General features: G+C 39.3%; 1 protein-coding gene across 3 annotated transcripts in view; it reads right to left on the bottom strand.

Moving 5' to 3' along the window:
* The window catches only part of LOC123514395 (high affinity cGMP-specific 3',5'-cyclic phosphodiesterase 9A-like), a 459,159-nt gene that overhangs the window by 249,359 nt on the left and 194,800 nt on the right, over positions 1-15,000 (bottom strand). The window lies entirely within an intron of this gene.

The following is a 15,000-nucleotide window of genomic DNA, read 5'->3' as shown; positions in this document are numbered from 1 at the left end:
TCCTTTCTCCCTGAACACTCAAAGATTCTTTATCCACACTAGTGATATTTCTTAAATCTCAGTGTATAACCAAGCTTATACTCTACATTTTCTTTTTCTGTATAGCCCAGTTTATTACGTGATGCATCTCACTATGTATGTTATCGGTAAACACACTGTGCTGAGACTGATTTGATTAGAATTCCTCCTCCTCCTCCTCCTCCTCCTCCTCCTCCTCCTCCTCCTCCTCCAACTCCTGCTTCTCCTGCTACATGTGATTCGATACTCATAGAAGCATGGAACAATTTTAAAATCTGGGAGCTGCCGTGTTACGGAGGAATACGTGAAGATTCAAGGACACAGGTTAAGGTAGCTCCGGTAAAAGAAATTAGAATTAAACAAAGAACCGAACTATGGATAACTCCGCAAGTGCTAGACATGATTAAAGAAAGAGATAGACTTTTAGGTGAATATAAAAAGGATAAAAACAGCAAAGATAAATATGACAAATTCTGCAAATCAAGAAACAAACTACAACAGAATATAAGAAAGATAAAATCTACATATATCTCCGATAAAATACAAGAAAACTATAAAAATAGCAAGAAATTATGGCAACGGCTCAAAAATTTAGGTTATTCTGGAAAATCAAAAGAAGATACAAAAGCAGTGCTTAAAATTGAGGAAGAACTATGTTTTGACGGAAAGAAAATAGCATCATACTTTAACAAATTCTTTACAACCATAGCATCAAAGTTGGTTAGTAAATTGCCATATGCGGATAGGATTTTCACTACGGACTCTTATAATTTCAAAAACTACTACAGATCCAAAGGACTTATAGAAAATAAGTTCAAACTTACTGGGACAACTGAAGATTATGTATTCAATTTACTAAAGAAACTAGAAATAAATAAAAGTACCGGTTTAGACTGTATACCAGCGAGGTATATAAAAGATGGAGCACCAATACTAAAAGGTCCAATAACTCACATTATCAATAAGTCAATATATACAAATGAAGTGCCACAAGGATTCAAAGAAGCTAGAGTAAAACCACTGTACAAAAAGAGTAACAGGCAAGAAGTAAGTAACTACAGACCAGTCAGTATCCTTAATATAATATCTAAAGTACTAGAAATAACTATATATGATCAGTTATCGAATTACCTAAAAGAAAACAATATCATTTATGAATTTCAATCAGGTTTTAGAGACAGTCATTCCACAGATTCATGTCTGACTCATTTACTAGACTTACTAAAAACTAATATGTCAAAAGGGATGTATACGGGCTTAGCTCTCCTGGATCTGCAAAAGCATTTGATACTGTTGACCACCATATCTTGTGTGAAAAATTAAAAGCAATGGGTGTAGAGTCAGTGGAATGGTTTTACTCTTATCTAAGTGGAAGAAGCCAAATCGTGAAAATTGATGAACATTGCTCGGAAACCAGAAATATATCCTGTGGGGTACCACAAGAGAGCATTTTAGGTCCACTACTGTTCCTGTGTTATGTAAATGACATGAAAATCAGTGTCTCATGTAAACTGTTGCTATATGCAGATGACAGCATTTTGATTGTTCCACACAAGGATGTAGATATTATTAAAAATAGACTAAGTAAAGAACTGGAATCATGTAACACCTGGATGATAAATAACAAGCTGTCTCTGCATTTAGGAAAAACGGAAATTATGTTAGTGGGATCAAAAACAAAACTAAAAAATGTAGATGATTTTAATATAACATGTCTGGGTCAGGAATTAAATGGTGTAAAATCAGTAAAATACTTAGGAGTTCTTTTGGATCAGTATGTCTCAGGAGAGCTAAACTGTACACAGATTATCAAGAGGATAAATGCAAGGTTAAAATTCATGTACAGACAAGCAAAGGACCTTGATAAGAAAATTAAGAAAACCTTATGTAGCGCCCTAATTCAACCTCATTTTGATTATGCATGCTCCTCTTGGTACTCTGGACTGACAAGTAGATCTAAGAAACAACTACAAATATGTCAAAACAAGATTATTAGATTTATTTTAGGTTTAGACCCCAGATCTCATATAGGACAAGCGGAGAGAAAACAAGTAAATATGCTTAGTGTTAAGAATAGGGTAAAAGAATTAAAATTAAGCCACGCACACAATATTCATAACAACAGAGGACCAACATATCTTGCAGAACACTTCCAAAGGAAAACAGATACCCATACAATTAGGACAAGAAATAATGATTTGAACTTTTGTATGTCAATCGCACAGGGTCCCTCAGCACATACATTCTATCACACAGCCATTAGAGACTGGAACTCATTACCAAAAAACCTACAAATCATAAAATCCAAACATTTGTTCAAAGTAGCTCTCAGGAAATATTTACAGGATGAAGAAAGAGCTGCTGAATCAAATGACTATGTTTATTTTTAACCATGACTGTCTTAGAATGTAGATTTAGGCTTTACTGTTAATTTTATGGAAGAGTAGGTAAATAATTCTTAGATTTAGTATTACTGTGTGCCATTTCTATATGTATAATGACTCCTGTGCTGTCTGCCCCATCTTGCTGGATAGAAAAAGGGACCCTACTGGAAATAAGTTGTTAAACTTTAGTTGGTCATCCTGGAGGAAATATCTATGTACATTCAGTGGTTTTATACTATGCCTGTAATGCACATGAAGAATCCAAATAAACTTACTTACTTACTTACTTACTAGAGAGAGAGAGAGAGAGAGAGAGAGAGACTTTCAAATATATTTTCTGCCTCCATTTCACACGGCCATAGCAACTCATACGCATGCACTCATCCGTTCTCTTTCTCCGATTCTTTACAGGAGCTACGTAAAGGAGAAAGAGGTCGGAAAGACGGAAGAGGAGGAGCAGGGGGAGGAGGAGGAGGAGGTGAAAGATAGAATGCAACTTGTTGTGCATGGCAGTGAGCTGAAGTAAGGAGAAAGGGAGGGAAGGAGGCTGGGAATGGAGCGGGGAGGGAATGAACCAATATGAGTGAGCGGCTAGTGAGAAAGGAATGCTGTGGGCGGTCGGTGCTATGTTGACTAACAAAGGCTATTGAAGAAGTAGAGTCTCCATCCTTCCATTACGCAAATTGACGTTGCTTGGGTTGTGTGAATAACGAATGATTGAGGAGCGACAGTGTGGTGAGGAAGCAACGATGTTGAGTAGATGAACAGGGCGCCGGTGTTGAGCAAGAGGAAAGGGATGATGGGAATGTGAGGTGAGTAGGTGAAGGGAAAGGCAGGGAAATGAGGGCAGCAGAGGAAGAGACTGCTAAGAGATGGAAAAGGTGAAGTGAAGAAAACATGCGAGAGAAAGACAGGAAAGTAAGGAGACGAGAAGATGATAGGTATATGAGGGAAGAAGCGAGATAAAAGAATTGCAAATAGCTGGGAGACAAGAGGAACGGGAAAAGAATAACCATCTATATAGCCAGGCTATATAGATGGCAAGGAGATAAGGAGATGAGGGGACAAGGAGATAAGGCGATGAGGGGAGTAGAGGGGGGAAAGGGAACCACCACCATTACCATTACCACCGCTACCACCACTATACGTAAGTTAACGGCGAAGGTCAAGTTCTTACAGTCAAATCATCTGGTACACTTTTTCAATTTTTTTCTCTTTTCACGATTACATGAAGACGTGAACTGAACGGGCGGTCAATGTATCTATAATCATAAGATTGTGTCGAAAAAGCGTTCCCTCTGAAGATGTAGTAGTAGTAGTAGTAGTAGTAGTAGTAGTAGTAGTAGTAGTAGTAGTAGTAGTAGTAGCAGCAGCAGCAGCAGCAGCAGCAGCAGCAGCAGCAGCAGCAGCAGCAGCAGCAGCAGCAGCAGCAGCAGCAGCAGCAGCAGCAGCAGCAGCAGCAGCAGCAGCAGCAGCAGTAGTAGTAGTAGTAGTAGTAGTAGTAGTAGTAGTAGCAGCAGCAGCAGCAGCAGCAGCAGCAGCAGCAGCAGCAACAGGAGCAGCAGCAGCAGTAGCAGCAGCAACAGTCTAGCAGCAGTAGTAATAGTTAGAATAGCATTTATCCATTATCCCTGCAGGTTGAAAGCAGAATATTTTCAGGTTACATGTATATATTTCAAGAAAGCTTGTAGTAGAATAAGGGAGTGTGGCGTTCCATGAGTGTCTGACTATTTTGAGGAGAGTGTAGAAGCAACAAGTATGTAAGGTGGGGATGGGAGATGAATTTTGTGGGTAACGCACTGTACATACTAAGAAAAGTAAATGAATTTTAAGAAACAGTGACACTCATAAACTTGTCCCTTACGTACAGCTTTCCTTGCTACATTATGGCAATGGTTTTGTCACAAACACTCATCAAAATTAAAGGAAGACCGGACAAACTTGCATGGCTTCACACCCTAACTAATCTATTTGTTAGGTTGTACTTCCTGTGAATGAGTCCCATCACCCACCCACCCACCCGCACACACACACACACACACACACACGCCCGGTAGCTCAGTGGTTAGAGCGCTGACTTCACAAGCCAGAGGACCGGGGTTCGATTCCCCGGCCGGGTGGAGATATTTGGGTGTGTCTCCTTGCACGTGTAGCCCCTGTTCACCTAGCAGTGAGTAGGTACGGGATGTAAATCGAGGAGTTGTGACCTTGTTGTCCCGGTGTGTGGTGTGTGCCTGGTCTCAGGCCTATCCGAAGATCGGAAATAATGAGCTCTGAGCTCGTTCAGTAGGGTAACGTCTGGCTGTCTCGTCAGAGACTGCAGCAGATCAAACAGTGAAACACATACACACAGAAAGGATGCCACCACTGCAATCTAAACGTGCTTTTTTTACCAACCTCTTCTGGTCGAAGATTTTTGTCATACAGCGTTCATTTCCATCTCCAAAACACATAATGGATGAGACAAAGAAGTCTTGTCGTGACTTTCTGAAACTACACATCCACAATCTCCCAACTACACCACGTACTAACTCACACTGCCTCGTCGCAAGTTTTTCTTCCGTTACATAAATATTAATGCTCCTTTTATAAAATCAATTAAAATCCACAGTAGATATGGAAAATATAACGGAAAACGGTAACATAACTTATTCAAATAGTCTCGAAACACGTTTTCATTTCGTTACACTAAGATGTTTCTTTATCATAATCAATTTAAATCCAATACAAATAAGGGGCAGGCAAAAAAAAAAACGGTTATACATCTTCCCTGACTGATGAAATCACCAGCTCAATATTCTATTTGGTTCGTATAATATAGGATTTGTGAGCTGTTGCTGTCACTACGGTGCTGCAATGTCAGCGGGAAGGAGAACACGAGGAGGACGAAAATAAGATATCCTGTGGTTCACCTGGATACGGTAGGCACCGGAATTAAAGCAACCGCTTTATTGGAGGGAATGGCACGTGTACCCTGGCGACACGTGTGACTAGCCTGGCTACTCTCTTATCAACTCTATTATCAATATAAATTGACGGGCTATAGCGTCTCCAGGTATTACAGGTCATTCGATACTTGTTTAATACAGGTAGTCGTACACGACCTATGCGACTTGTGACTGTTCGACTTTATAACGAGAACTAGGAAAGGTATGACTAGCCATTTAAAGAAACCTTTTAGTACAGAAATATGTTCAACAATGTTTATTAAAAGGTAAAATTAAAATATTAACTAAAAAGATAAATTTTTTATAAGAACTTCTAGAAAAGAAATAACAGAAAAAAGTAGCTAAAACATTAATGAACAAAAAATGGTGATATAATAGATCAAATCTGATAGTAATAAAAAATAGAAGACAAATAATAAACAAAAGAAAAATGTATCTATAAAAAAGATAATTGTAATATGATTATCTAGCATAATATAGTCATTTAACATGACCGACGTCTGACAGTTCAAGTTACGACCGGTTTGCTGTACCCAAACACGGTCGTAAGTTGACGATTATCTGTATTCAGAAGAGACTGGTGTAACACCAATAAAGAAAGCAAAGACCGATGTATTGAATTACTAGATAAAGCCTCTCAAAGTTATATATTCAACTTCATCCTTGCTTTGAGGAATCTCAGATATCTACAATTCCTTCCCTAACCAGTCTAAGGCGAGCAGACTGACATGCTGGGTGAAGAGCTTCATAAAAATATAATTCCGTCAGGTATTTGCCTCCTATTCACATCCTTCATAGGTAAAGTCAATAGGTTTGGTTCTACTTGTGTGTGTGTGTGTGTGTGTGTGTGTGTGTGTGTGTGTGTGTGTGTGTGTGTTTTATATATGAAGGGAAAGCTGGCAGAGGGCAAAACACAAAAATAAGAAAAAGGCCCACTTAGTTGCCAATTTCCTTGCAGGTCCGAAAGAATTTGTCGAAAGAAAGGGACAAATATGTTTTTCATGCAAGAAGAGAAGCTGGCCAAGGGCAACAAAAAATAAGAAAACAGGCCCACTTGATTGCCATTTCCCTTAAAGATAACAAGGGTTAGCCAAAATTCTGGGACAAATGTTTTGAAACCTTCCTTTTCAAGGAAATCAAGTCATAGGTATATGGAAATACAGAAGCAGACAGGAAGTTCCACACTTCACCAGAGAAAGGTATGAATGATTGAAAGTAATGGATATCTTTTGTATTAAAGAGCTGGACAGATTTCGCTGAAAGTTTCCCTTTGTGTCTCACAACTCAAGGGGGGCAGTCACAGCCGATTCTCTATAGACAACTCTCCTTCTTCACACAATACTAGATGCACTTACTACACACACACACACACACACACACACCCTTCACTTAAAATGCAAAACTCAAAATGGCGATTCCAAATCCAGCCTCGGAGTTTCCCATCGGAGAGGGGACCAGAAATGTCCCCAAGACGGACTGCTCTCTCGGTGGCGACCCAAAATGTCTTGACACCTCCCTCGACTTTTTCTCCATTAATTTCTGCAACATACGCAGTCTTAGGTCTAATATCCAATTTGTAGAATACCATCTTTCCTCTACTAAACCTCATCTTCGTTTCCTCACCGAAACACAGCTGTCTGAGGCAACTGACAGTAGCACATTCTCTGTTCCCTCCTACTTTCTCTATCATCATTTTCGCTCCAAAGCTGGATGTTGTGTCTATGTGCGCAACGACTTAACTTGCTCTTGTGCCCACGCTCTCGAATCTTCTGAGTTTACCACCATCTGGCTTAGACTCAATTGTCACTCTCTAACTATATTTATATATTTTGTCTATCTCTCCCATAACTCCTCTGACTATAGTAAATTCTTTGACTATTTAACTTCCAAAGTGGAGCACATTATGTCCTTCTATCCTTTCGTGGAGATCTCCATCCTTGGAGATTTCAATGTTCACCACCAGCTTTGGCTTTCCTCTCCCTTCACTGACCATCCTGGTGAACTAGCCTTCAACTTTGCTATCTTCCATGACCTAGAGCAACTGGTGCAGCACCCTACTCCTTTCCTTAGAGATATGCCAAACATTCTTGACTTTTTCCTCACCTCTAATGCTTTTGCATATGCTGTTACCCTATCTTCTCCGTTGGGCTCCTCCGATCACAATCTCATTTCTGTATCTTGTCCTATTTCTCCAATTCCTCCTCAGGATCCCCAAAGCGGAGGTGTCTCTGGCGTTTTGTTTCTGCTAGTTGGTGGGACCTGAAGAGGTATTATGCTGATTTTCCTGGAATGATTACTGTTTCCGTGTCAGAAACCTATCTCTGTGTGCTGAACGTATAACAGAGGTGATAGTGTCTGGCATGGAGGCATACATTCCTTATTCTTTTTCTCAACCTACGCCTTCTAAACCTTGGTTTAACACAGCCTGTTCTCGTGCTATACATGATAGAGATGTTGCCCGCAAAATGTGCTTCAGCCTTCTATCTCCTGAATCTCATGCACTTTATATTTCTGTCAACTCTATTTCTTTAACTTGCGAAACACTCCTTCATAAATAAAAAAATGTCAAAATCCTTCAAACTTCCCTAGTGAACATCTCCATTGATTTTACTTCTTCATCCTGATGGATCCATCTCTAAAGCTGAACTCTTCTCTCAAACCTTTGCTAACAACTCCACCTTGGATGATTCTGGGCTTGTCCCTCCCTCTCCTCCTGCCCCAGAATATTTAATGTTTACAATTAAAGTTCTTCGTAATGATGTTTTCCATGCTCTCGCTGGCCTAAATCCCCGAAGGGCTTATGGTCTAAATGGAATCCCTCCTATTGTTCTCAAAAACTGTACTTCTATGTTTGCACCTTGCTTGCAAAACTCTTCTACCTTTCCTTTATGCTGGAAATTTGCCTACATTCAGCCTGTTCCTAAAAAAAGGTGACCATTCTAATTCCTCAAACTACCACCCTATGGTTTTGATTTCTTGCTTGTCTAAATTTTTTAATCTATCCTCAATAGGAAGACTTTAAAATATCTGTCACTTCATAATCTTCTCTGATCGCCAGTATGTCTTCTGTTAAGGTCACTCTACTGGAAATCTTCTGGCTTTTCAAGGATGGAGATCTCCGTGAAAGGATATAGGGATAGAATGTGCTCCACTTTGGAAGTTAAAATAGTCAAAGAATTCACTATAGTCAAGGGAGTAAGGGGAGAGATAGACAGCATTCATAAATTTAGTTAGAGAGTGATTACTAAGTCGAAGCCAGATAGTGGAAAACTCGAAAGATTCAAGAGCGTGGCCAGGAGAGAAAGTCAAGTCGTTGCGCTCATAGATGAAACATCCAGCCTTGGAAAGAAAATGAGGATAGAGAAAGTAGCAGGGAACAGAAAAGGGGCTACTGTCAGTTGCCTCAGGCGGCTGTTTCGGTAAGGAAAAGAGGATGAGGCTTAGTAGAGAAGAGGTGGTGTTCTACAGATTGAAATTAGATCTAAGACCGCGGATGTTGCAGAACTTAACGAAGAAAAAGTTGAGGGAGTTGTCAAGACATTTTGGATCGCCACCAGAAGAGCAGTCAGACCTGGGGACATTTATGGTCTCCTCCCTAGAATGAGACTCCGAAGCTGGATTAGAAGTCGCCATTTTTTTTATTTTGAGTGAAGGAAATGTGTGAAGTAAGTGCATGTAGTTTTGTGAGAAGGAAGAGAGTTATCTTTAGAGCGCAAGCTGTGACTGCGCCCTTGAGTTATGAGACACAAAGGAAAACGTTAAGCGAGATCACAACTAGCTTTGATGGTGAGTTTACAGCACCCTATGAACTGCTCCAGACCAGAACTGGTCCAGACTAGAACTAGTGTTGTTAGACCTCACTAGAAGTACGGTTAACTCTTTCATTAGAGATTTGGACAAAATAAGAATAAGAGGAAAAAAATGCCTTGGACAGCGAGGCCACAGGAGGAGGAGGCATGCAGTTAGCAAGATCAGAAGATCAGTTAGCTTGAAAATAGCGGTAGAAGATAGCAAGAGATGCAACATTCCGCCAATGAAAAATATACTCAAGACAGTCAGTCAGAGGAAGGAAGTTCATTAGACGATAAACTTGTTATTTCACTCAATCACATAAAACTGTGTGACTGGAACCCAATACATGAGCGGGTAAGGGTCTTGTACAGTTAGCAGTCGTGGGGAGCGAGAAAAACTTGTACGTCTCAGAACGCCTATTTTCATAAAAGCTGTTTTAGCAAGAGATGAAACGTGAAGTTTCCAGTTTAGATTATGAGTAAATGACAGACCTAGGATATTTGGTGTAGAAGAAGGGGACAGTTGGGTGTTATTGAAGAAGAGTGTATAGTTATCTGGAAGCTTCTATCGAATTGATAGATGGCGGAATTGAATTTTAGAGGCATTGAACACTACTAAGTTTTTGTTGCCGCAGTCACATCTTGTAGAAACATCAGAAGGCAGACGTTTTGTCGCGTTCTGGCCAGAACTATTAACTTCCTGAAGGACTGTCGTCTCTGAAAAGACGTGGAAAGGTGTAGGGTGATATCATGACTGTAGGAGTGGATAGGGCAAGAAGTTTGGTTAAGATCATCAATGAATACAGTAAGCCGCCGCACTTGGCGAATCTCAGCTTGGCGAAGTTCATTTTGGCGGTAGGGTGGCAACGGACCATCGTGTGCATGCTTGGCGATTTTAATTCAAACTTGGCGACCCCCTGGCGGCATCAGAACGCAGTGTCAGAGTCTCCTTCAGCTATTTTGTTTGTGCAAACCTCTGTTCTGCTACCGTGGTAACGAATTCTGGCGATTTACCGCCAACATGGCCTCTACCAGAGCAACAGGTGGAACTGGTTGTGGTAAAGATAATGGTGGTGGCGGCAAGGACGAAAACAGGCGAGAGAAACGGGTGGAGAAACGGGAGTTACAACCTTTATATCATGTCTTATTAGCTTTACTTATTGTTTCTTGGTCTGTTTTGTACATGTGTTCTAATATGTGAAGGCAAAAGATTTTATTTCAGCTCGAAAGATGGTATTTTAGTGGTCAAAAGAGGACTTTGGCAATGACCAAAGACTGATTGACGCATTTTTTAGGCAATTTATATGGTATAAAGAACTCGTGCTTGGCGAAATTCGCTTCTGGCGTCTTACTGTAATACTTACTGGAAATAGAGTGGGTAACAGGGCAGAACCCTGAGGAACACCACTGTCAGGGCCAGCTCTAGGTCATTTGGAGCCTAGGCGAGAATGGACTTTGGCGACTTAAAAAAAAAAAAAAATAAATAAATAGATAAATAAATAAACAAAAAATAATAATAACGATAATAAATAATAATAAATTAATTTATAAATAAATAAATAAATAAATAAATAAAATAGAAAATAAAATAAAAAAAACGTAGCATAGGTACGTTTGTTATTTATTCTAAATGCAACACTGTATAATAAGGAACACTTCCAGGTGTATTGGAAATGTTCTGGAAAGAACAGGTGCAAAATCCAAAAAAACTAAGAGAAACAAATCAAATAAAAAAGTTTCAGAACAAAGAGATTTTCTGCTTTCCTGTTTCGTTATAGTATTCAGTATAAAACTCTTTACAAAAATGAATGCAATATGAAAGCAAGGCAATCTTAAACAATAAATATCACTAACATCTCCAGTATTCTTTAAAACTTTAGACATTTGGACTTCCTAGCAGCAAAGACAGCAATATTTCATGAAATTAAATTTGTCCTCATTAATACTTATTAATGCCAGTCCATTGAGGCGTTCCTGAGATATTGTACTTTTCAAAAATCTTTTAATTAGATTAAGTTTGAAGAAACCTCTCAACAGATGCCACAGTCACTGGAGTGGTGACAGTGATTCTGAGAGTTATCCACATATTGGGATATACTTCTTTCAGAAAAATAAAAAATTAAAGTGCTGTCACCTTGTATTTGGACCAAGTTGGAAAAGATTGAATGTCCAAAATCAGTTCTTCCACAATTAGTAAGTCCGACTTATCTTTAAAGGCCATAGTTTCGGTCAGTGTTTTTGCTTGCTTCCTAAGCTCATCAGGTGACAGATCTGGAAAGTTTATGAGAACGCTAAATTTATTGGCAATGTTACTCATCATTTTGTTCTTTATCTTAGAGACAAAATGCACACATCAACAACTGCATTGAGCAGTTTATCAAGAACCTAAAAAAGTACTAAAGACAGTTTTCAAACTGACTATAGTACTTTTGAGTCCCTTCTGGTTTAGAACAGCAACCACATTCATGTCCTCGCACACTTTTTTTGCATCAGCAAAGCAAGTACTTCTGTAGTTGGCTAAGGAGATCTTCATTTTTTTTTTTTATCATGTCTACAGCTGTAAACATGTGTATGCTTACTGACTGCTGCAGTTTATCAATATTCTAAATTTTTGTTAGAATGTCATACCAGAGAGTAGCACAAATGCAGCATGGAGTTAAAGACTGTGCTTCAACTTTTATCTTTTACTGGGACTCACTGGCTTGTCTCTTGCTCATTAATTAAGAGAGAAGAATCATAATATAAGGGAAGGATGTCTCATATATATCGATATTAAGCTATTCCGGATATTTTTTTTTTTTATGTAACATCATGAATTGCTGGACATATATAATATTACGCTAATTCTAGCCACGTTCAGTTCACGGGAGCGAACACAGCCTAGGGGTGGAGGAAAATAACATGCATAATTATGTAAGGGAAGGTAGGGTAAGACGGACCCATGAGGTAAGACGGAACCCCCTTCTAAATCCAAGCATAAAGGGCGAGTTTCAAAATTTTACTCTTAGATGTCCTTCACGTCGCCCAACAATGACATCATCACTACCAGTAGGCACGCTAAGTTTCCCTTGCGCTTCACAGGGAAATATTTGTCATTTTATGCAGTTCTGATGTTATACGCACAAGGTAAGACACTGCTTGTTTTATATTGAAATAATTATCATAATGATTTAGTACTTATGTTATATATGGTCATGAGTATATACATGATATGTAGATGCCATAAATTGGCATAGTAAACATAGATACTTTGGTAAACATTTCGACATTCTAATGTTTACTAATGGGGTAAGATGGACCCCATGAGAGGGGAACGGTGGGGTTTGTTGTGCTAATTGCAAAACGCTGGGCTCATGAGCAATGTGCAGGGAAAGACGATGATGATGATGTTCAGGAAGAGGTTTTTGTGTGTAATCTATGTCATTAAGTTGTGCAGGGATGGATGATATTTTTTTTTTCTTTTGATTTATAACAATAAAGCTGACTCATGAGCAATGTGTAGGGTTATGACGATGACGAGGAAGAGTTTTTTTTTTTTTTATCTGTGCTTTATGCCAATAAGGATTTTTTTTTTTTTTTATGTTCAGCTTGCAGGGTAAGATGGTCCCCTGGGGGTCCGTCTTACCCCATATTTTATTTTTGGCCCAAGAAAAATTATTATTTTGTAAATTCTTGTGCTTCACTATTTTCCTTCAAAAACCGTGACCCGGGTGTGGACTTCGAAGGCAACATCCCAAAGCACCACCACAAACACACAAACACCCAAAAATCATATAAATGTGGTTTCTAGACTCAATACTTTATTAAGTGGTCCGTCTTACCCCACCTTCCCCTATTTTATTTATGCAAAAAATGTCTACAAGGTGAGGGTTTAAGGACATGTGGGTTTCTATATACTGGGTTAAGCGATACATAAGTGAAGGGGAGGAAGGGAGGAGGGAATAAAGGAAGAAGGGAATGAAGGAAAGAGGGAGGGAATGAAGAAGGGATATGAAAGAAGAAAACACAGGATACATATATATGTATAAATAAAATACTTAAAATAATAATATCATCACGTGGTACTCGTATGTCTAACTTCCTGTCTGAACCAGCCCATGTTACTGGTATTACATATAATTTTATTCATTTATATTCAATGTCATTTATATATTTTTCATTTATAATTTGGAGCCCTCTCTGTAACTTGGCGCCCTATGCCTGTCCACTGTTAATAATTAGATTTAGGAGAACAGTGGCCGTCTATCACAAAAGAAAATTAACAATCGGAGAGGAAACTTAAAAGAAAGTTGCAGAGAGAAGGGAAGAAATCGTAAGAGGGTAGCTTTGAAACCAAAGCTTTGTGCCACACTCTATCAAAAGCTTTTGATATGTCTAACGTAACAGCAAAAGTTTCTCAGAAATCACTAAAAGAGGATGACCAAAACTCAGTAAGGAAAGCCAGAAGATCTCCAGTAGAGCGGCCTTGACAGAAGCCATACTGGTGATCAGATAGAAGATTGTGAAGTGAGATATGTTTAAGAATCTTCCTATTGCGGATGGATTCAAAGACTTTACAAAAGCATTAAAGCAATGCCAGGTAATTTGAGGAATTAAACCGGTCACCCTTTATAGGAACAGGCTGAATGTACACAAACTTCCAGCAAGAAGGAAAGATACAAGTCAATAGACAGATTTGAAAGAGTTTAGCCAGGCAAGAAGCAAGCACGGAGGCACAGTTTTTGAGAACAATAGGATGGACCTCAAACGGTCCGTAAGCCTTCTGAAGGTTTAGGCCAGAGAGGGCATGGAAAATATCATTGTGAAGAATTTCAATTGAAGGCATGAAGTAGTGAGAGGGAGAAGGAGAGGAGGGACAAGTCCAGAATCATTCAGGATAGAGTACTAGCAAAATTTTGAGAGAAGAATTTAGCTTTAGATACAGGCGTGATAGCAGTAGTGCCATCAGGAAAAAAAGGAGGGAAAGATGAAGAAGTAAAGTTATTGGAAATGTTTTTGGCCAAATGCCAGAAGTCTAGAGGAGAATTGGATTTTGAAAGATTTTGGCAGTTTCTCTTCATGAAGGAGTGTTTGGCAAGTTGAAGAACAGAATTAAGATGATTCCGATCATATATATTTAAAGTGCATGAGATTGAGATGATGGAAGGCTCAAGTACATATGGTGGGCAACCTCTTTAACATATACAACACGAGAACAGGCAGTGTTAAACCAAGGTTTAGAAGGTTTAGGTTGAGAAAAATAGTGAGGAATGTACGCCCCCATGCCAGACACTATCACCTCTGTTACCCGTTCAGCACAAAGAGATGGGTCTGTGACACGGAAACAGTAATCTTTCCAGGGATGATCAACATAATACCTCCTCAGGTTCCCCCAGCTAGCAGTAGGCAAAACGCCAGAGGCACCTCTTCTCTGAGAAATCACAAAGGGAGATTGGAGTAATAGGACAAGATACAGATATGAGATCGTGATCGAAGGAGCTCAACGGAGATGATAGGGTAACAGCGTAAGCAAAAGGATTAGAGGTACCGAAAAAATCAAGTATGTCAGGCGTATCTCCAAGACGGTCAGGAATACAAATAGGGAGTTGCACCAGTTGCTCTAGGTCATGGAGGATAGCAAAGTAGAAGGCTAGTTCACCAGGATGGTCAGTGAAGGGAAAGGAAAGCCAAAGTTGGTGGTGAACATTGAAATCTCAAAGGATGGAAATTTCAGCGAAAGGATTGAGACTGAATGTGCTCCACTTTAGAAGTTGAATAGTCACGAATTTCTTATAGTCGGAGGAGTTAGAGGAGAGATAAACAGCACAGATATATTCACTTAGAGAGTGACTTTTGAGTCGAAGTCAGATGGTGTGTGTG

This window comes from Portunus trituberculatus, chromosome 37 (genome assembly GCF_017591435.1).
Source record: "Portunus trituberculatus isolate SZX2019 chromosome 37, ASM1759143v1, whole genome shotgun sequence".
In the NCBI taxonomy this organism is placed as follows: Eukaryota; Metazoa; Arthropoda; class Malacostraca; order Decapoda; family Portunidae; genus Portunus; species Portunus trituberculatus.
Note: the sequence above shows the minus strand (reverse complement) of the source record. Positions and strands in the feature narration are given on the sequence as shown.